The following is a 22,906-nucleotide window of genomic DNA, read 5'->3' on the forward strand; positions in this document are numbered from 1 at the left end:
TCTTTGCAAGGCTGCAGTGTGCAGGGCGTGGCAGCAGACCAATTCGTCCCTTCCCCCTTTAAGAGCTGGTCGGCACCACGGGGTCTGCTGTCAGTGCAAAAATGACCGCACCCGTGCTGCGCCCCGCCTGGGCGCTATCCCTCTGGACCGCCGGCTTAGCGCCTAAAGAGAGTAGTGGAACGCCTCTTTTAGCGCTCCACCAACCTCTTAGGGCGAAGCCACTGAATTCCCGGCAACGGGGCGCTACTTTGGGGCGGGCGCTAACTTCGGGCGGGCGCTAAGGTTAGCGCCCCAAAACTGCCTATACTGAAAATCTAGCCCCTTATCTTTAATAAGGATTTCCATAACTTTACCCACAATGGACGTCAAACTCACTGGTCCATAGTTTCCTGCATCACTTTTGCTACCTTTTTTAAAAATAGCAGTTAACATCTGCCCAGTCACCTCTTCAGTATTCAGTGATTTCTAATGATGCTAAAATTGTTTTGGAATGGAAAGCATTGAGTTTCCAGCTCAAAACATATAGGCCTAGAAATTCAGTATAGCCACTTTTGGGGCGGTAAAGTCGGGCGGCCGCTAAAGTTTGCGCCCGGCGCAAAGTCGCGCCCCCTTCGCCGATATTCAGTCGCATCGCCCCAAGAGGTTGCTGCTGCGCTAAAACAGGCGATGCACGACTATCTTTAGGCGCTAAGCCGGCGGTGCTGAGCGATACCCCCGAGGCCGGGCGCAGCGCAGGTGCGGCGAGTTCTTGATTGACGGCAGACACTCTGGCGCCGGTCATCTCTTAAAGGGGGAGGGTGGATTTGTTTGCCTGCCACGCCCTGCACACTGCAGCCCTCAACCTAGGCCTGCCCACTTCAGCTTCACCTGTACAATGCCCAGGACTATGGAGAAGGCCAGGGAGAGAGCGCAGCGCTTCAGCGACGGTGACCTGAGGCTGCTGGTTGGCGGAGTGGAGCACAGGCGCCATGTTTTGTTCCCAGAAGGTGGCAAGAGGCCGCTGCCCAGCGCCTACCGGAAAGCCTGGAGGGAGGTGTCCAACAGGGTGTCTTCCAACAGCGTGGTTGCCAGGACTCCTGTGCAATGCCGGAAGAAGTTCAACGACCTCACTCGAGTTGTCAGGGTGAGTACCCTTTCCAGTGTCCTCCTCATCCTTGCATGTGCACCTCACATTATGGGGAAAGGGACCTGAAAGCCCTAATGGCCAGCCCTCATTCAGCAGCTATGGGACTGGCATGAAAATCAATTGCACATTCAGCACTTTACACACTGTTCAAGCTATTCGACCATGGGAGGCATTGCAGACAAGATCAGGGCTACACACTGTACAAGCTATTCGACCATGGGAGGCAGTGCAGACAAGATCAGGGCTACACACTGTACAAGCTATTCGACCATGGGAGGCATTGCAGACAAGATCAGGGCTACACACTGTACAAGCTATTCGACCATGGGAGGCAGTGCAGACAAGATCAGGGCTTCACACTGTACTTAGAGGCCATCCTTTCTCTTGCAGGCCAAGGTGGCGCACAACCGGCGCAACCGAACTGAGACCGGGGGAGGCTGTCCTGACCTCAAAGAGCTCTCTGACCTCGACCAGCGTGTGGAGCGCATTATGGTAGGCCGGCTGATTGGCCCCGTCGCCAGTGGAGATGCCGACCCTGTTCTGGGCACCAATGGTAAGGGCATCACCTTTTGGACCTCTCTCGTTCCACTTGCGCATCAGATCAGCATCCTTTGCCACTGTCCGACCAATGCGGTGAATGGCACCACTCATGCCTCCCTCGCTGCCGCCCTGTCCTCACTCTAAAGCTACTCTTGTGCCTTCCTGCTTTCAGATGGTGAATCGCCAGGTGAGGAGGCGGGCCCTCAAGCTGCCACTGTCAGCCCTTCGGACGACGAGGAGGAGGAAGAGGAAGCCGGCCCATCAGTGCCACCCTCAGCCGCGCCAGCCCATGGCGATGTAGGGGACACGTCTTCCCTGGAGGGGAGCTGGGGGGAAGGGTCGGAGGAGAGTGAAGCTCCGGGGCCCAGCGGCCTGCAGCAACGTGGGAGGGGTGGGGAAGCTCGGCGGACTTCTCCCCAGAGGGTGAGTGCGGCCTCCAGTCCTGCGACGGTCAGCGCAGAGGAGGTGCGCCTCCTAGAGGAAATGGCCGTCCAGGCTGAGCGCAGGCACACTGAGCTCATGGCTGCAGTGGCAAGGATGCCTGACTCCATAGAGTGTCTGTCAAGGAGTGTGCAGCAATTCGGAGCAGCACAGGCCAGGAGTCTGCAACAATTCAGTGCAGCACAGGCCAGGAGTCTGGAACTATTCAGTGCAGCACAGGCCAGGAGTCTGCAGGACTTCGCGGCAGCACAGTCGGCTTCTAGCCAAGTGCGCAGTCGTGCCATCCATTCACTGGCTGGTGTCATGCGGACACAGACCAGGGCCACACGGGCACTAACTGCTGCCACCCTCGCTGGATCAGCCAGGCATTGCCAGGGCACTCGCCGCGCAGCAGCAGCCCAGCAGTCTGCTCTTCAGCTGTTTGCTTCGCATGCTGCAGTGCTGGCCCGTGCGAGTGCCAATGTCTCAGGCGACCAGCGAGCACCTGCGATCTGCCAGGTTGCCACCATTCCTGCAGCCGACACTGCCACTCCGCCATTGCAGCTGCCACGAGCTGCTGGACAGACTGCTGCCGCCCAGCCAGAGTTGGAGCAGTCAGCAGCCGGACACTCCAAGGCCAGAGCTGGTGCAGGCCGACCCCCAAGGGCATCTGCCGTCTCGCCATCTGCCCCTCAGCAGCCTTCCCCCAGCCTTGCTGCAGCCACTGGGCTCCCATTGAGGAGGAGCAGCAGGGCGGGCAGGGGCCAGGCAAGGATGCGCAAGGCATCGCCCTCGCAGGGCAAAATGTAGAGGTATGCACAAATGCCTGGTGCTTGTTGTAAGGCCGACACTGGTGCAGTTGTTTTTGTGTAAGGCCGAGACTGGTGTGTTTCTTTCTTTTTGTAAGGCCGAGACTGGTAGTTTTGTGTCTTTGGAGGGGGCTTCTCCACATGAGCATGTAATGTGGGAAGGGCAGAGGTTTTCAATAAATTATTGCTGTTAAATTGCAGTGTGCATGGTTTTTTGGTTAAGTCCTGGTTGCCCTGCTCGGCTGAGGGCTTGTGGAGCGGCTACATTCATCTGCTGACATTGGCACAAGCCAGTCCCTGAGAGGGGGCCTAGAACCGACGTTCAATAAGCCGGCGACAGGTGGCCCTTGCACTTTCTGCCTCCCTCCTGTGCTGGTCCTCCTCCTCCTCCTCCTCCTCCTCCTCCTCAGGTGGTCCTCCAATCTGTGGTGGCAGTGGCTGAGTCCTGCGGATAGCCAGGTTGTGCAGCATGCAGCAAACGACCACGAAATGGGAGACTCGCTCCGGCGAATACTGTAGGGCTCCACCGGAACGATCCAGGCAGCGGAACCGTTGCTTCAGGACGCCGATTGTTTGTTCGATGATGTTCCTGGTCGCTTGATGGCTCTCGTTGTATCCCTCTTCAGCAGGGGTGCTGGGCGCACGGAGCGGGGTCATCAGCCAGGTACACAAAGGATAGCCTTTGTCCCCGATAAGCCATCCTCGTGGGTGAGGCTGGGCCTGGAACATGTCTGCCACAGAAGTCTGTCGCAGGATGAAGGCATCGTGGCTGCTGCCTGGAAAGCGGGCATTGACAGCTAGGATGAGCTGCCTGTGGTCACACACCAGCTGGATGTTCAGCGAATGGTAGCCCTTCCGGTTGCGGTAATCCTCGGCATTCTCCAGAGGTGCCCGCAAAGCCACATGCGTGCAGTCAATGGCGCCCTGCACCATGGGGAAGCCCGCGAATGCTGCAAAGCCCATTGCACACTGTTGCTGCTTGGCAAGGGCCATGGAGAAGGAGATGAACTGACGTCTCCTTTTGAAAAGGGCATTGGTCACCTGGCGGATGCAGCAATGCACGGCGAACTGGGAGATGTTGGCAATGTCCCCAGTAGCGGATTGGAAGGAGCCGGTGGCATAGAAGTTGAGAGCCACCGTCACCTTCACTGCCACCGACAGAGACGTCCTGCTCCTCAGCTCTGGCTGCAGATCACCGCCAAGCAGCTGGCAGATCTCTGTGACCACGTCCCTTCTGAATCGCAGCCTCCGAACACACTGCTCCTCAGACATGTTGAGATAGGAGAACTGCTGGCGGTATACCCTGGGTGGGTAAGGCCTCCTTTGCCGATGCCTGTTGCCCCCTCTCCGTCTAGCCAGGGCTGCCACTCTCTCACGGCGTCTGTGAGCCCTTTGGATGTAATTGAGAAAGCCAGCGTTGACACCCATTGCAGCCCCCATAATATGCTGGCAAACAATGAGATGTCAATGAAGGCAAAGACTAGTGGAAAGCTGTGGCCTGAAGCCAGAAGTACCTGTCCGAGTGTTGGGCCAAAGCAGAAAGCTATCTACCTTGGTCTCTCTCCAAAGATCCGTTTCTCAAGAGGGAGTGCTGCGAAATGGCAGCCTTTTATAGTGCAGGAGGAGTGCCCTTTAATTTGCGCCCCCCGCGCCCCGCATCGGCTGAGCACCGTTCCACTCTAACAGTCGCTAGGGGCGCCAGGCGCACAATGGGGCGTTGCCACTGAAGTTCCGGCTGGGGGCGCACAAAGGGCGTTGCACGAGGAAATGACGTCATGATCTGCGCGCGCAGCTGAGCGCGCGCAAAGACTTTGCGCCGCTGCTAAATCTCTAGTGAAGTTGGGGCGAGGCGCAGTTCGCACTGCGCCCGGGCGCTACCCGCCTAGCGCCCGACATCTACTGCTCCTAAGGCGCTAACGGCTGGCGTAACCAACTGAATTTCTAGGCCATACAGTCTCCAATTTAAACAAAATCCAATCTTATCTAAGCTTGAAACCAGCAAAGGTAAGCTTTATCTTAGTAGTCATCTCTTTAAAATGGGGAAAAAGCTGCATTTTCCTCCCTTATTTCCTTTGCCCCACCTGGGCCAGTACTTGTACACACCAGCCTCCCTGGTCAGGAGGACAGGGATGGTCTAGTCTTTGAATATTTCCCCAGGCAATTGTGTTTTGTTTGCCTTCCATCCCCCCCAAAGAAGATTGACTAAAAATGTCAGTCAAAACTGGGATTTGAACTCCTGGTTAAGGATCCAACCTTTTATAGCCACAGGCTGCCCTACATCTGCACTTACCTCTAATGAGGAACAGGCAAGTATTTCACATAGAGATTTTACAACAGGAGTTGTTATAAAGTGTAAATGTATTTCTTGGAAAGATTATTTTGTTATTCAAAGGCAGTTATACTTCTAAAAAGACAAATGAAATGAAGACAATTGTTAGGGTTTGAGTTGATTCTGAAGATCTAGTAATGAAAACTTATATGCAAAATGTTGAAGCAACATCAAGTGGACAATCCAATCACTCCCTTCGATTTTGCACAGCTCTTCTGCCTCACTGAGTCTGGCTACAGAAGAAGCTAACCATTATGTTATAAACATGTTACCTGAGACCACTGGCAGAGGAAGTCACACCTGTGTGACTGATGTAGAGGAAATGGAAGAACTTCTTTGCACTGATTATCCTGATGGGTCTCAAGTGATGCGACTGGTAGAGCGCTATTCTATGGACGAGCCTGTTGCCACATCAATTTGAGCACGTGCTAAAATACTTCCAGCTAGCAGATAATTCCCAGGTGAAGCAAAGATAAGAACCAGAATACAGTCCTTAAAATGGACCAGAGCTGACCAGGACCGCTACTCCGTGTGTTTTGATGACCAACATCTGTCATTGTTTAAAGGAACAATGCTGTGGAAGGCAATTGCCATACTGAATATACAGCCCCCAAAAAACAATACAGTAAAGCTAAGGATAGAAAAATGAACACTTTGCAACAGGCACCATGTCTGAATAGCAGGTGTGTATCAATAAAAGTTACAAAAGTTGGACGACACGGTGTAATGCGCATCACTGTTCTTTACTTATTGGGAGACTACATCTAACAAGTTGATATAGCCTATTTAAGCCTAGAAATGAGTGTTAGCAATATAGTCAAGTTTTGTAAGTCACCTACTGTTAGAATCTGTGTAATGTTATACTGGTCATAGAGTCATAACGGCACAGAAGGAAGCTATTCAGCCCATCGAGAAGTGTGATGGCTGGGCCGTGCCAGCTTTGCTTGGCATGTTTTGTACATGTTTGAGTTTGTGTCTTGTTATAGCCCTATAATGTTATACTCTGTCTAATATTATGCAACTTCGTAGTTCCAATTAACAAAAGTTATGCTGTGTTTCAACCAACTTGCATAGTGGAGATTAGAAGTGACATCAGAAAATGCTGGAAACACTTAGCAGGCCAGGCAGCATCAGAAGGGTCCCAGACCTGAAACGTTGACTCTGTTTCTCTCTCCACAGCTGCCTGGCCTGCTGAGTGTTTCCAGCATTTTCTATTGTTATTTCAGATTTCCAGCATCGCAGTATTTTGCTATTGTATTAGAAGTGACATGTCCTGGTTGTAAACAGAGGTCCTTCCCCACTACTCCAGGTGCCTTGTATCGGATGGATCAATAAATCACCAACACTCAGTACACTGGGTACCCGAATGTTACAATAAAATGTTACGATATCTGATTAAACAACTGTCAGCCTACAGGTGCACAACTCCTCACCAAACGTTAAAGCACTCCTCAAAGCAAGGCCTACAAACTCAACAAACCCAACAGAAGTTGTCCTGTTTTTAAAGTGAGGCTACCTTTGCGGGTTCAGTGGGCAAAAAGTTTACTGGGTAAAGTCACCTCGATGTTTAGCTCTCAGTCGGTGTGTAGCTCACCACAAAAAACAACCAGATGGCTGCTGAGGGGTCCGGCGTGCCGGGCCCCTCAGAGGACAATATTCCCGAGAGGAATTTTATTAGGGAAGAAACTGTGGTGGGAAGGGGAAAAAAAAGGCCCAAAGATTTGGGCCGGGACCTCAGGAGGTTTGGTAAAGAAAATACAGTGGTGGTGCAATGTGAAGATAAGAAGATTCGAGCCTGGGATATAATTCAGGTAGTTCATGAGGACTGTGGTGAGGGAAGCTGTTTTGCCTGCCGACCAAAACCAAATGTGGGATTTGAGGTGACGATCAGTGGCCGTGAGGAGGTGGAAAAACTGCTGCTCAGACTGAAAGTTGGGGAGAAATTTTTGGAGGTGACTCTGCTATATTCAGAGGAGGTGATGGTTTCATTTTTGAACTTGCCTGTGTACATCGAGGACGAAGTGCTGAGCAAAAAGTTGGAGTCGTGGGACATTAATATCTGTTCCGAAATAAAGAGGAGGTACTATCCGGGAACACGGGTAGCAGACGGAACCCGGTATGTAAAGGTGCGGTTCCCAGAGGGGGTGAGGCCTTTGCCTTACAGTATGAGGTTCGAGACACTGGAAGGAGTACAGTACTTTCGTGTGCTGCACGATAACCAAGTAAAGGTGTGTTACTATTGTCTGGGACATAACCATCTCGTAAGAAACTGTCCTGATTTGTATTGTTACAATTGTGGTGAGTCGGGACATATCGTGCGGAGCTGCAAGGCGGAGAGCTGTGGGGTGTGTTGTAAAGGCTCCACCCGCTGTGAGTGTGTGGCAGAAGGGAGCGAAATGAGTGATGAGGAGATGGGAGAAGGAGCAGGAGAGGAGTGTGGAATGGCCGGAGGTGCGGTGCAGTTGGAGGACACAGCCGGTAAAATGAAGGAAAAAGGTGCACAGGAAGAGGCAGAGGTTGGCGGAGCGGAGATCGAGATGGAGATGGCGGAAAACATGGTGAGTGCTATGGAGGGGAACAAAGACAGCAGCGGGCAGCAAGGGTCGAGTGCAGACTCGAGCCTTAGTGCAGTTCGGCTCCCCCTGGGGAGTCTGGTGTCTGTGGGGGGAGAGGAGGCAGGAGCGGGGTGTGTGGTGGAAGTGAGTGCTCCGGGGAGAGGTGGGGAGTCAGATCTTTTGGTGAGCGGGAGGGGGCAGGGCGGGGAGAGGGTGCAAGAGGCAGGAGCCTTAAAGGGACAGCAGAATGGGATCGGTGAGATAGAGACGTCAAAAGGGAACAATTTAGGTGCGCCATTGTCCCATGGAGTGAGGGAACAAGGTACAAGGGTCAGAAGTAGAGACATGGTCGAAGGGGGTGGCACAGTGGGAGAAACTGCGATAGCAGGAAGACTCTCAATGGGAGATGAAGTATCTGACGGGGAGCAGGATTATGTATCTGACGGGGAGCAGGCACAGGGGGTTGCAGAAGAGCTTGAGTGTGAGGAATTAGAGAGGGACAGAGACATGGAAGTTGGGGATGGGGTGGCATCATGTGGAAAGGGAAAGGTTAGTGAGGGGCAGAAGGAGGGAGAAAGGGCAGCTCCTGGATCCAAACTTAAGGCAAGGAAGAGGCTGAAACAGCAGGGAGGGGTCAAACAGCAGGGGAAAAAGAGCCGGAGGCTGCAGGAAAAAGCAACAGCTGCCCGAAAAGTTGAGAAGGAGCATGAGAGGAGGGAAGAGCCTGAGATTAAATGATGGGGAGATTATTGGGCATACTTCCCTTCTTTGGAGCCATGATTACATTGGTCTCGATCAATGTGAACGGACTGAGGGGTGAGAAGAAATTGCAGCAGTTGTTGCAGGGTTTTAAAGGCACGGACTTGTTGTGTCTGCAAGAAACCTTTTGGGATGAGGATATTCTAGAAAGAGTTCAGAAGGTTTGGAAGGGAGAGGTGTTTGCAAGTTGTGCAAACAATAACCGCAGAGGGGTTGCTGTTTTGGTGAGTCCGTCCATAGAAGAGAACATTGCCTTGGTGGACAAGGACACTGAGGGGAGATTTTTACGGCTAAGGGTAAAATTGGAGGGATTTAATTGTGATCTTTTTAATATCTATGCACCGAACGACCATTGCAAGCATCGCGAGTTTTTTCGGGGGTTATTCACTGAAGTGGCAGAGGTGGAAAATCCTTGTATAGTGGGGGATTTTAATGTATTTTTATCTTGGATGGACATTTCAGCCCAGATGACCTTTAAAGAGGATAACTCCAGAGGGATGATTATAAAAATGATGGCAAATTTAAATTTGAGAGACTTATGGAGGGACCGGAACCCCATAAAAAGGGAGTTCTCCAGAGCAGGTTGGGTGGGTGATGTTTTAAAACAGAGCCGAATAGATTTTGTGTTAATGCAGGAAGGGTTAAGTTCGGAGGTGATGGAGATTTATTATAAAAAAGTATTTTTTAGTGATCACTCGGCTTTGGTTCTTAGAATTAGGAACAGCAGAGTTAAGATCGGTTCGGGGTGTGGATTTTAAACAATCAATACCTGAAGGAAAGTGCTTATAAAGAAGGGATTATAAAAATAATAAAGAATGCTCGGAAGGAACTTTTGTTCTTGAAAGAAAGAAGAGTTTGGTGGGACAATTTCAACTATGAGGTAAAAGATTTTTCGGTACGTTATGGGAAAAAGAGGGCGGCAGCTAACCGGCATCGAGAAGAGAATATAAACAAAAGGTTTACGGATGTCTGTAAAGCAGTTGACGGAGGGGATAAGGGAGCTGAGACTAAGTTCTGGGTGCTAAAGGAAGAGTGGGAATTATTGCAAGCTGAAAAATGCAAGGGGGCCATTCTCCGTGCAAAGGCTAGAGATGCATTGGAGGGCGAAAGATGCACTAGATATTTTCTAGAGCAAGAGAAGCTGCGACAGAGATTATCGTTAATTGAGGAGTTGAAGGTTGGGGAGAAGATCATTCATGAAAGTGAGGAGATTTTGGAGGCGGCTAGCAGCTTTTATCAAGAGCTATATACAAAAGAAGACATTTCCAATTTGGAGATGGGGAAGGTTACTGCTTTTATTGAAAAGGGTTTAAAGGAGGATGAGAGAAGCATGTGTGATAAAGAAGTAGGATTAGCGGAAATAAAAATAGCAATAAGTGGAATGAAGGGGGGGGGGAAAGCCCAGGGTCCGATGGACTAAGTGCAGAATTTTATAAGAAATTTTTTGAGATTTTAAATCCATTGCTCTTAGGAGTTTTTAAGGAAATTAAAATTGAGGGAAACCTGGCCCCATCTATGAGGAGAGGTATCATAAGCTTAGCTTATAAAAATAAAGGGGATAGACGGGATCTGAAGAATTGGAGGCCCATCACACTATTAAATGTGGATTATAAGATCTTGGCGAGGGTTATGGCAAATCGTTTGAAGGAGGTGTTACCGGAGATAGTTTGGCCCTCTCAGTCCTATGGAGTCATAGGCCGGGACATCGCAGACTCTGTGGTCTCAATCCGAGATGCGATAGAGCTCATGGAAGAGAGTGGGAGGGAGGCTTATGTATTAAAGATAGATCAAGAGAAAGCCTTTGATAGGGTCTCTCATGAGTTTTTATTGAAGGTTTTGGAAGCATTTGGTTTCAAGGAAAATTTCATTCAGTGGATAAGGATTTTTTATTCAAACATATTTAGCTGTGTTAAATGTAATGGTTTTTTATCTAAGTATTTTCCGATACAGAGATCAGTGAGACAGGGTTGTCCCCTGTCCCCACTGCTGTACACATTGGTAGCAGAACCATTAGGTTACATGATGCGAAAGAAACAAGGTGTAGTTGGGATTGTGGTCCCCAGTTCTGGGCTGGTGTTGGTGATACACCAATATGCAGATGACACAACCTTAACATTGAGAAATGGGGAGTCAGTGAGGAAAGCTATGGAGGTAGTGGAGGAATATTGTGGAGCTTCAGGTGCCAGAGTGAATTATAGTAAGTCCCAATGCCTGGTTGCAGGGAGGGGTAGGGGGGAATGGTTGGGGGTATGTCCCTTTAAGGTGGTGGAGGTTTTGGAAGTTCTGGGGGTGCATATGGGGTGCAAGAAAGACAGGGAAGAAGTGGATCGATTAAATTGGGAACCGAAGGTTATGAAAATGAAAAAGATTTTGGGAAGATGGGAAAGAAGGTGGTTGAAAGTGCAAGGAAGAGCGACAGTGGTGTCTGCTCTCCTGCTATCTAAGCTATGGTACTTATTGACGGTGGAGGATATTCCTGAGTGGGCAGAAAAGTCCACCCGAGAGGCTTGTGTGAGGTTTTTATGGGAAGGGAAACCAGCCTTGGTGGCTTACAATACCATAATTGGACGGAGAAATCAGGGAGGACTCAATTTCCCAGATATTGATTTGAAGAAAAAATCCTTTAGAATCAAATGGGTGAAGAGATTTCTTCAGAAGTCAAATTCAAGTTTTTGGAAGAGTTGTTTTGAGCATTTTTTAAAACAAAGTGGGATAGGAGGGCAGGGGATATTGTATATGAATACAATAATATGTTTTTGAAATCGATTAACCTTCTCCCTAGGTTTTATAAGGGGGTTGTAGAGACTTGGGCTCAATTTTTAAAAAGTGTGCAGTTTACGCCCAAGGGGGCTGAGGAATTTTTAGAACAGCCCTTATTTTTGAATTGGCTCATAACCGGATTTTTATCATGACGGTCTTGTGCAAGATTGGACAAGTGGAGGCGGCAACTTGCCCAATGTGTGGGACACAGGATGAGACTCTGTCCCATTTACTGGTGTTATGTCCGCAGTTAAATGACTTTAAGTACTATATTCGACAGTTGTGTGAAGCTTTTTTGCTGGGTGGGGACCGAACAGCGAGAATGGGAATCCCGTGGGACTCAATTTTGAGATGGGGATTGCAGGAGAGTCTGCCAGAGTCTAGCGGAGCGGCAATTAATTTAATGTTCAGTTTGGCTAGATTCGTGATTGTGCAAAGAAGGAATGCTCTGTTTTTTAAGGGGAGGAGAATCAATCTAAAAGAGTATTTTAAATATAAGCTAAAAGACCATTATAAGGCTCTGTGGATGTTTTATTCAGAAAGGAATTTAAGGACAGTATTTTACAACCAATTTTTAAAGTACAATCGATTAATGTATGTTACAGGTGATAAATTAAACTTCAGGTTTTGATGTTAAAATGTGGTGGCGGAATGGCTGTGCAGGGCAGTGGAATTGATTTGTATCATACAATGTAATGATCACGATGTTGTAAATGTTCTTAATGTTCAATAAAGTATCATTAAAAAAAAGTGGGTAGCAATCTTGCCTCTGGGTCAGAAGGTTGTGGGTTCAAGTCCCACTCCAGAGACTTGAGTACAAAAATCTAGGCTGACACTCCAGTGCAGCACTGAGGGAGTGCTGCACTGTTGGAGGTGCCGTCTTTCAGATGAGACATCTCTCAGGTGGACGTAAAAGATCCCGTGGCACTATTTCGAAGAAGAGCAGGGGAGTTATCCCTGGTGTCCTGGCCAATATCTATCCCTCAAACAACATCTAAAACAGATTATCACATTGCTGTTTGTGGGAGTTTGCTATGTGCAAATTGGCTGCCGTGTTCCCTACATTACAACAGTGACTGTACTTCATTGGCTGCAAAGCGCTTTGGGACGTCTGGTGGTCATGAAAGGCGTTATAAAAATGCAAGTTTTTCTTTTTCTTTATAATGTTTACACGATCGTTACTACAGCTCCCCAGATTCTGCACGATCTCTGGATAAGCATAAGTGGAAAGTTATGCCAACTAGAAAAACATCAGCCCTGAAATTCCGCAGGAGTTCTACTGGGCTGAAAAACGATATCAAGTTATGCAATACATAAAATGGACCTGACAAGTAGGACATCTAAGTGCTTACTACGCAGATTACTGCTACTACTAAAGTTGGCTGCAGTGCTCCAATTGTCAAAAAAAAAATTAAATGAATCTAAAAACACAAAGCAGGTCAGTCAGCATCTGCGGAGAGGATAGTTTATGTTTCATGTTCGTCCTTCTTCAGAAATAAAACATTTCCACGAAGTTGCATAACATTAGACAGATTATAACATTATACGGCTATAACAAGACACAAACTCAAACGTGTACAAAACATACCAAACACAGCTGGCACGGCCCATCAGTACAGGAAACTCTTTTTTATCCGGCACCGACGAGACCAGTGTGGTGCTAGTTGATCAAAAAGTCTGGATTACGGAGAGGTATACTTACCAAGGTACGAGAGCCCCGTACACGGCCACAGGTGCAGGAGTCCCGGTTACACGGCCACAGATCCAGGAGTCCCTGTTGTACGGCCACAGGTGCAGGAACCCCGGTTACATTAGACAGATTATAACATTATACGGCAAAACAAGACACAAACTCAAACGTGTACAAAACATACCAAACACGGCTGGCACGGCCCATCAATATAATATTACACACATTCTAACAGTAGGCGCCTTAACGTGCAAACTTGACTATATTGCTAACACTAATTTCTCGGCTTAAATAGGTTATATCAATTTGTTAGATGTAGTCTCCCAAAAGGATCAGAAAAGGGTGGCAGAATAACAAACAGCCTTGAAATTTTATCAAAACAAAAGTCTTTTTGTTTTTAAAATCTAAGCTCTAATACTCTGAGCTACAATTAATTTGACATTTGTACTTCAGACATGCAGCTTAAAGTCTGACCTTTCCAAAAATATATAGGTGTGGGGTTCAGTTGCCGTTACCATGCCGATTTTCTGAAATCGTGTTCTTGGCATGGTGCTTACCCACTTGAAGTGCCGATCAAACGATTGTGGTTACACTCCCCACGATTTCCTGATACGCACTCCAGGTGGCTGAAGCTTCCTGCTGGAAATGTGGTTTCGCAAAACTGGCCCTCTGGTGTAATACAGCAGGGATTAAACTTTAGAGCAGAAAAAACACTACAAAGCAACACAAGAAATGCTGAAAACCTGCTGACAGTCCAACAGTTAAATAGTGAGTGTTCGTAAATGGATGGATCAATGATTATAACATTAATCACTTCAGTGGCAGGAGAGCAGGAAATTAAACATGAAATTAAGGCTCAGCAATTAGCCCTGGAACACCTCTCCCCAAGGAAATGGGGTAGATCTAGTTATGTTGGGTCTCCACGGTTTCTACCAGTCTCCCACTGTAACTTCCGCGGGTGATTGATGGACACCCTCCCTCACCCCCACCAAGAAAATAGGGGAGATCTGGTTACGTTGGGTCCCCACCAGTTTCCGTGTTACCTTGTAAGGAGTGGAATGTCTGCCTGCCATTACAAAGTAAGTGACGGATAGGGGGCGATGCCGGGGAGGAGGGGACTCTCTAAGCCAGATGTGCCCAAGACTGAGCCCCAGCATTCCAGTGGTGGCAGCGTGGCGAGAGATATAAGGCATATTGGTCTCCTACAAGGACACATGTGGGACCTACCAGTGGGATCCAGGCGTAGTCAGTTGGATGAGTGTGGGGGAACCCCCTCCCCTCCCAAGGTGTTTTACATAACTTACCCTCTTTAATAATGGGTATCGTTGGTAGCTACAAAATTCATTAACTAGGCCTGCTCTGTATCTTTTTCTGATGAACCAAAAAATTATACCATTTATAAGGACTATATTATGCATCAGCAGTTCTTTCCCTGTAATCAGATCAAATTAAAATGACTTTTTGATTTTATCCAATTGTTTGCAACAATAGCTTCAGTGTGGACCAAAGCAACATATCGCTTTGTGTATATGTAATTTAGACAGGTAACAACCACATAACTAACTTTTAATGACAACATTCAGCACACTTTTAGACTATAACAAGGAATTGTATTTTTATTGAATTTCAACTCACTGAAATTTAAATGCCCTTTTATTATCAATGAAAGAGGAGTAATTAGACCACAATACGAATGATACACATGTCCTTAATCTCAGCCCACAGCACGAGACCACAGCAGCCTCATTCAGTTTGCTATTTTATCTGGCACCATTTCCGTTTATTTCACTTTTCACTACTAAAAAAGAAAATATATTTTGAGTTCTGTGGTACTTGATTCTTTTTCCTGAAAATTTCAGATTTGAGAGACGGGCTTAGAAACTGCAACCTCTAAACTCACTGAAAACAGCAGATTTAAGTTTAAATTAAACAGCAGTCAGATTGCTAGATCATCTGGACACTGTATTAGAAAGCAACAAAATTTAATTTTGTTTAAAAGCATCTGAACAACTTGATGGCTGCCCTTTTTGTAAAACTGACAAGATGTTTTCAGGATAGATTAAATCCAACAGTCTATAATAATGTAATTTCAACCCCATATGCCTTTGATTGGTCTTCTATAGTCCTTCTTCAAGTCAGTAATGAAGATCATCAGGCCATTTCTCTGAATGGCAGCTTGTTCAACTGCTGCTTCCTGAACATCTGAAATGAGTTAAGTTCCCATGGGTCTTAACAAGAATGGTAAAACAAATAGGAAACTACTATACCATCTTCCTGTGACTCAGTTTACTTGACATTATATCAGTCAGTGGTCATGGAACTGTTTAACGTTTTCTGTTATAAATGACATTGAAGTCAGCAAATGCCTAAAAGACAGGTGTGCAATAGTCCCTTGTGGCTTATGACAAGGCCTGTAGCAACAATTGGAGCAAATGAACCACAGTATTTACATTTTAGACTTATCATAAATAATTACCCAATTGTTTTGATGCAGCAAAACTTGATTACAGAGGTTCCCAATTATATTCAGACAAGGTCTCCTTATCTCAGTCATTAATTTTTTTTATATTCGTTTATGGGATGTGGGCGTCGCTGGCAAGGCCAGCATTTATTGCCCATCCCTAATTGCCCTTGAGAAGGTGGTGGTGAGCCGCCTTCTTGAACCGCCACAGTCTGTGTGCTAATGGAACTCCCACAGTGCTGTTAGGGAGGGAGTTCCAGGATTTTGACCCAGCGACGATGAAGGAACGGCGATATACTTCTACGTCAGGATGGTGTGTGACTTGGAGGTGGTGGTGTTCACATGCGCCTGCTGCCCTTGTCCTTCTAGGTGGAAGAGGTCGCGGGTTTGGGAGGTGCTACTGAAGAAGCCGTGGCAAATTTTACCACGGTCTGGATGAGAATGAATCTCACTTTTGAATCAAAGTTTTCCCGTGTCTACCACCTGATTTTGTGACACGAATGCTGGGTGGCAACAGCAAATCAGATGTAGATCTGCAACACCAGATTTTTGGGGTGGTGTTTGCATATGAGATGCTACTGACAAAGGCCCTACACCCCATTTTCCACCATTTTGACCTCATTTCATTAATTTTTATTCACGTTTGTTTTATACAGGTGTCCAGGGTTGCTACATGCCACGGGAGAAGGTGAAAGAGAATTTAAAAGGCTTAGATTCAATGTTAACAGCTGCAGTTAAAAGTTTATTTCTGTGTCATTTTTTTGCTGTTGCTGTTGCTAACTACTTTGTTATCTGCCTTGTGGAGTTAGCTCCTATTCCCCACCCCCCATTTCTAAGCAGGGCACGATGGCTTTCGCAATGGAAGAAAAGTAGGAGTACTGGAGTGATGCCGAGTGGGTGAGGAGGCACCCGAGCACGTAGCGCCCACCCAATAGTAGCCCCACACCAGAGGTGCTTTTAAACACATGTAAGATTCGTAAAATTTCTACATTTCCCCAAAGGTTATTGTATTGATTTCTTTGTGGGTTCAATGACGAGACATTTATGAAAGAGAATGTCTTTTAATCTAAAGTCTGTTCAACTCTTTATACAGCTTTACAGGAGACACGATGCTAGTGATGCATCTAGAATGAAACTGAAACTAAACTAAATTGCTTGTCTCGGTCACATGACCTCTGCTGGTCAGGCACAAGCAATCAATACATGCAATTATGCTGGTAAGGCATGATAATCAAACAGGCAAATAACATCACTATTTGCTGATATCATTACATCTCCCTTTCTTAAAACAAAAGTATTTTACTTTTAACTAACAACATGTTTTCTTTGTATTAATCTGCATTTTAACTGTAACACTTAATGAACTTACATTATCATTATCATGATCAAGGTTTATTAACCTTATTTTGTGTGTTCATATGAAATATGTAAATACACTAGAACTTGAAGAAAGAATAAGATAACATTACTTCCTTCTATAACAATAGTCCTTAAACTTGCTCAATGAGTCTCTCAGGAGGCTTCACGTGTCTTGAGGATTTTCTGATTGATTGTCCTTGAATCTGAGTTGTTGCCTCAGATGATGTGTTCTCAGCTGTGTGATCAGGTTGTTCAACAGTATCAGTCTCTTGACCTGCTGTGGCTGGTCCCCTGAGAAGATCTTGACGATTTCTTCTCAGAACAGCACCCTCATCTGTCTGAATGGTGTATGATCTTGGTTGAACTTCACTCAGGACAGTTCCCTTCTGAGTCCATGTGTTTGTTTTGTCTTTGAACCTTACTTGGTCACCAGTGTGGAGTTCAGGTAGGTTTTGTGTTCCTCTGTCATAGTAGTACTTTTGCTTTTCTTTCTGTTGTTCTTTGAACTTCCTCACTTTCTCCCCCTCTTTTGTTTTCAGGAGGTTCTCCGGAATGGGTAGGTTTGACCTTAGCCGACGTCCCATCAGGAGTTGGGCTGGTGACATACCACACTCGAGCGGCGTTGTGCGGTATACAAGCATGCTCTGGTAGAAGTCAGTTCCACTGTCTTTTGCCTTGTACATCCGTCTTTTCACTGTGTTTTCGGGCTCTCCTGGGTCAACAGCTCTGGACAACGTGTCTGCTGTATACATCAGCTTACCCGGTGTGTACGCAATATTCAGTTCATCATAGACTGTCTCTCCTTTGCTTTCCACAACGAGGACTCTCTTTACCAGGTTCAGTCTCTCACAGGCTTTTAAACCTAGTATGGCTTGCACATCCTTTGGCGCCATGATTAATGCTAGCGTGTGCTCTCTGTCCTTGTGTGTTACTTTGACAATGCATCTTCCTTTCACTGGTATTTCAGTACCTGAGTATCCTGTCACTTTCACTTTTATTCCATGTATCTTTGGTCTGGGTCTAATTTTCTTAAAATCAGTCTCTGATATCACATTAACTTGTGCTCCAGTATCCAATTTAAATGGAATGTGTATGTCATTCACTTTTAGTGTCAACATCCAGTCTCTTTCTTCTTTTTTGTTTTCAGACACAACATCTACATAGAACTCCTCTGTGTCGCTTTCATCTACTGCATGGACCTTGCTTTGTTGCACTTGGTTCTTGCAGCAACGGGCATAATGGTTGTTTTTGTTGCATCTATTGCATGTTTTACCATATGCTGGACACTTTTTTGGTGGATGCTGTGTACCGCATCGACTACATGACTTTCGATTGTCCCTTTCATTTTCGTTCGCTGGCCACGCCTCTTTTTTCACATTGGCGCTCGTTTTGTTAAACGGTTTGTATCCGTTCTTTCTCACTGCATCCACGTTGCAGCTATTGTCACTGAACAGCTCCTTTGCCTGCAACTTCACAGTCTCTGTAGCCCTACACAGTGCTATGGCTTTTCCCAGGTCTAGATCTTGCTCTCTTAGCAGTCTTTCCCTTAGACCATTATCTGGAATACTGTAAAGTCTGTGGGTTGTATAGCGAAGTAATACACAGACTACAAGAGTAACTTAAACAGGACTTTACTATTCGAAGGTCAGGGCGAATCTGCCCAATAAATTCTGCCACAGCACTTATATACCGGTGTGGTCACCGTCGGTATTACAGTATACAGCAGCCAGGATAAAGTAGTGCCACACCTAAAATAGTTCTCTTAAAGGTGGACGGTTACATACAATAGTTCTCTTAAAGGTAGAACAGTTACATACACTACAATCCTCCCTTTTTAGCTTACAACATACTTATTCCCCATTAACATAACATCATAACATATCCAACTTCATGTTACAACAGTTCACAGAGGTAGTCTCTGCGGAAACAGTTCACAGATTCAGTCTCTGCGGAAAACAGTTCACAGATTCAGTCTCTGATCTTCTTGACTCGGTCCGGACCACGCCTCCGTGGTGTAGTCGGGTCACCTTGCTAGAGGGACTCATCCCATAGTCCTTCCCTAGACTTAACAGCTTTACTTCCATCACTTCTGAACCAGCATTGCTGACTTTTTTAAAAGAAACAAAAAACATTTGGATTGCCTTGGGAAATTTTCCTACTTTCCAACTGATTTGGCTCCGTTCGGGGGACCACGTGTGTGATCGGGTAGAGGTAATAATGGTTCAGATGGTTATCATCTTCTGCTTCGTCTTTTCCTTTTTTGCTTCTTGGAGACTCTCGGGGCTCCATTGTCAGCTGCCAGCTGTAACGCCACCATCTCCCTATGTTCCTTAGACTTTAAGTGATTCATCCTGATTTCGGCACTTTGGGAGTTCTCGGCACAAGCTGGGCAGACCAGGTCCTCGTAATATTCAGTGTCACTCAACAGATCATGGTAATATTCGGTGTCGTCCTGAGCTAGGCCAGCGAGAGGGTCTTCTATTTCCTCCTTACCCAGCTGGACGTTAGCCGACTTTTGTTCCAAATCCCGACATCTTTCCTGAAGAGACTTCATCATGCGTTCAGATTCATCCCGCTTTTTCTGGGCTTCCTGCAAGTCTTTTACTAATGACCTCATTTGTGATTTCAATACTTCAACTTCATTCGGAGATTGACTGATCGGACTATTCAATCCCTCTACTGAAGTAACTGTTTCAGTATTCTGTTGTTCTACATTGCTGTGCGTCAGCGTACTTTTGGCATCCAAGGGCTGTTCTGCTGCAGACTTCTCAGTCTGGGTTGCCACCTCAGCTCTTCCAATGACTTTTGAGAGCTCCCTTCCCTTTGAAGATTGAGGCTCATATTTAAGTTTTTCCCATTTTAGAGTTTTATCCCTCAGCATATGAATGAGTTGGCTGACTGTTAACTCTTCTGCCATCATCCCTTTTCCATTAACTACAGGGCTGTTTATAACCTTGCCCTGGAGGAGTTGGCTGACTGTTAACTCTTCTGTCCTCATCCCTTTTCCATTAGCTGCAGGGCTGTTTAGAACCTTGTCCTGGGGCTCCTTTGCTGCTTCTACTTCGCCATCATCCGCAGCCCCCATCATTCGAATTTCCACCAATGAGTCGTCCGGTGATGCTGCACCCAACTTCAGTAGGAGCTCGGAAGTCATGTCGACCAACTCAGCTTTTTCTGCCTGCAACCTGCTAACCAGCGCCTTCAGTTGCGGCACATCTTGTTCCACCGGATTGGAGCACGCCCCTTCAGAAGCCGAATCAGCTTTGATTCGTTTGGCCTCCTCGTGCAGACGGTTTGTGTGCTCCTGCTCCCTTTTCTTCCCCAGCTGCTTCTGTTGTCTTTCCAGATTCTCCCATTCGGTATCATAGAACTTTTTCATTGCTTTCATCTCTTGCTCGAGACGGCAATTCAATTGTTCTAATTGCTGTCGTAATCTGAAATAAGTTTGCGTTCGAGCTCGATGTTCCTCAGTAATATATATGTCTGTAACTTGAACAGACTCAGAATTCTCTGTCAAGCTATGTTGTTGTTGTTCAGAGGAATTCTGTTCTGAAGCTTTGTTCTCCTCTGGAGCATAAGCCTTTATGCCCACATTCGTTCTACCAACCTTAGTCAGCAAGTTCATTTTAGACTTGTCTTTCATGCTTGGGCTGGTCTTATCGTCATCCGTTTCAGAGTCTGAGCTGATTGTCTGCCCCGAGTCCTCACTCGTTATTGCTTTGAGGTAGTGCCATTCCATGTCTATTTTCTTGATCCACTCCCGTCCTAGAAGTGGTGGTCCTCCCTCAGGTAGTACGTATAAGTCCATTCCGGGGTGTTCTTTGCCCCTGTCTCTCACCTTGACTCTTATCTTTCCCATGGGGTATACTTTATGCCCCGTGTATGTCTGCAATACGAACTTGGTATCTCTCAAGGGTATATGTGAGAATAGCCGGTTGTAATCCCTTCGATTTATGACTGATAGGGCTGATCCAGTGTCCAATTCCATTCTCACTTGGACTCCGGCTATTTTTAGCATGACCCAGATAGTTTGTAGGTCAGCTTCCTTACTCACATTATGAATTCTCAGACTACCCAGTTCCTGGCCGCTTGGGTCTGAATCCGAATTCTGTTCATCTGAACTCTTCTCAACCACCTTGTGTACTTTGTTGTACTTTTCCTGTGATGGCTTTTTTTTTGGTTGTTGGTCTTCTTCCCTGACCGGCATACTTTGGCTATGTGACCCAGTTTGCCACATTTCCTACAGTCCTGGTTTTTAAACCAGCATTGGTTCTGGTCGTGTGTTGTCTTCCCACAACGATAACATTTCGTTGCACCTGAAGTAATTTGATCCACACTGAGGACCGCTGCCTTCAGCTGCATTTCCGCAGTTCCTTTCGCTGCGGCTTCGTGTGATGCTGCAATAAGGACAGCCCTATCCAGTGTAAGGTCATTCTCTTCGAGCAGTCGCTTTTGCGTTCCTTCCTTTGACAACCCGCACACGAACTTGTCTCGCAATGCCTCTGTCAGATTTCCTCCAAACTGGCAGTATTTCGCTAGCCTACGCAGTTCGACCAAGTATTCCGCGTTGCTTTCCTCTTTCTGTTGCGTTCTCGCATAAAATTTGAATCGTTCCGCCAACATCAGCGGTGTGGGGTTCAAGTGATCCTTCAGAACAGCAACAATATTATCGAAGGTTTGATCCGTCGGTTTAACTGGTGCTAGAAGATGCTTCAATAGCCCGTATGTCTTCGCCCCCATCGAGTTTAGCAAGGTTATAGCTTTATCATCATCCTCTATTTTATTGGCCTCACAATATATCTCAATGCGTTCTACATACGTGGCCCAATCTTCTACCTCGGAATCGAAATCGTTGATGTTACCACGCTTAGGCATCTTTACCTCCCTGATAAACAACAACGAAATATTTCTTTAACTCTTTTTATTTATTTATTTATTTATTTCCAAGATGGCGGTTTCCCCGCGCTTATCTTCTTTCCCCGCCCCTTTCACAATGGCGGTTCCCGCTTCTGTCTTTTTCTCCGCCTACTGGCGGCTTCCCGCGGTTTCCCGCGCTTATCTTCTTTCCCCGCCCACTTTCAAGATGGCGGTTCCCACTTTTCTTCCCCTGGCAGCAGGGGTAAGCTTTTCCCTCGGGCGACGGCCGCTGGCTTTCGGGGTTCGCAGCCTGCGCTTCAGCTTCAGCGCGTTCCCTTCTCTCGGCCGGGCAACCGGCTCTGGGTACAACCCGTTGACGGCGAACGGTCTCAGCCGCTGGCTGGATCTCGCTCAGTCTCCCTCGCTCGGGCTCTGTCTCTCCGGTGCTGGGTACAACCCGTTGACGGCGAACAGTTTCAGCCGCTGGGCTGGATCTCGCTCAGTCTTCCTCGGGCTCTGTCTCTCTCGCTCGCTCTCTCTCGGGCTCTGTCTCTCCCATTCGCGCGGCTCTCGCTCGGGCTCTATCTCTCCCGCTCGCGCGGCTCTCAATCGCGCCTCCCAGCCCTCTCGCAGTCCGGTGCTTCCCTCCCCGGCTGCGGCTGAGTTCTCCGCGATTTATTTATTTTATCTCTTCCCGTGCCTTACGATCCCGGTCGCAGCGCTTCGTGGCCTCGGTCACTGTCCGACCTTTTTCACCCAATCGCTCCTCCCAGCCTCTCGCAGTCCGGTGCTTCCTCCCCGGCTGCGGCTGCGTTCTCCGCGGTTTATTTATTTTTATCTCTTCCCGTGCCTTACGATCCGGTCGCAGCGCTTCGTGGCCTCAGTCACTGTCTGGCCTTTTTCACCCCAATCGCGCCTCCCAGCTTCTCGCAGTCCGGTGCTTTCCTCCCCGGCTGTGGCTGAGTTCTCCGTGGCTTATTTATGTTTATATCTTCCCGCGCCTTACGATCCCGGTTGCAGCGCCTCGTGGTCGCGGTATTTGTCCGGCCTTTTTCGCCGTCGCGGTCTAGTCGTCTCACGGCGCTCCCCAGCCCGCTTGTACCGCGGCTTCTGCTCCACGCTGCCCCAGTCTCAGCGCCTCTGGGCCCGACTTCTGTCCGGCTCCTTTCCCCCTCGACCGTGGTCGAGTGCACCGCCCTTATCCTCCGTTTATTTGTTTCTATTTTCCCTTTACTCACAGT

Source organism: Somniosus microcephalus, chromosome 13 (genome assembly GCF_052327205.1).
Source record: "Somniosus microcephalus isolate GS21.2 chromosome 13, FLI_Smic_1.0, whole genome shotgun sequence".
NCBI lineage: Eukaryota > Metazoa > Chordata > Chondrichthyes > Squaliformes > Somniosidae > Somniosus > Somniosus microcephalus.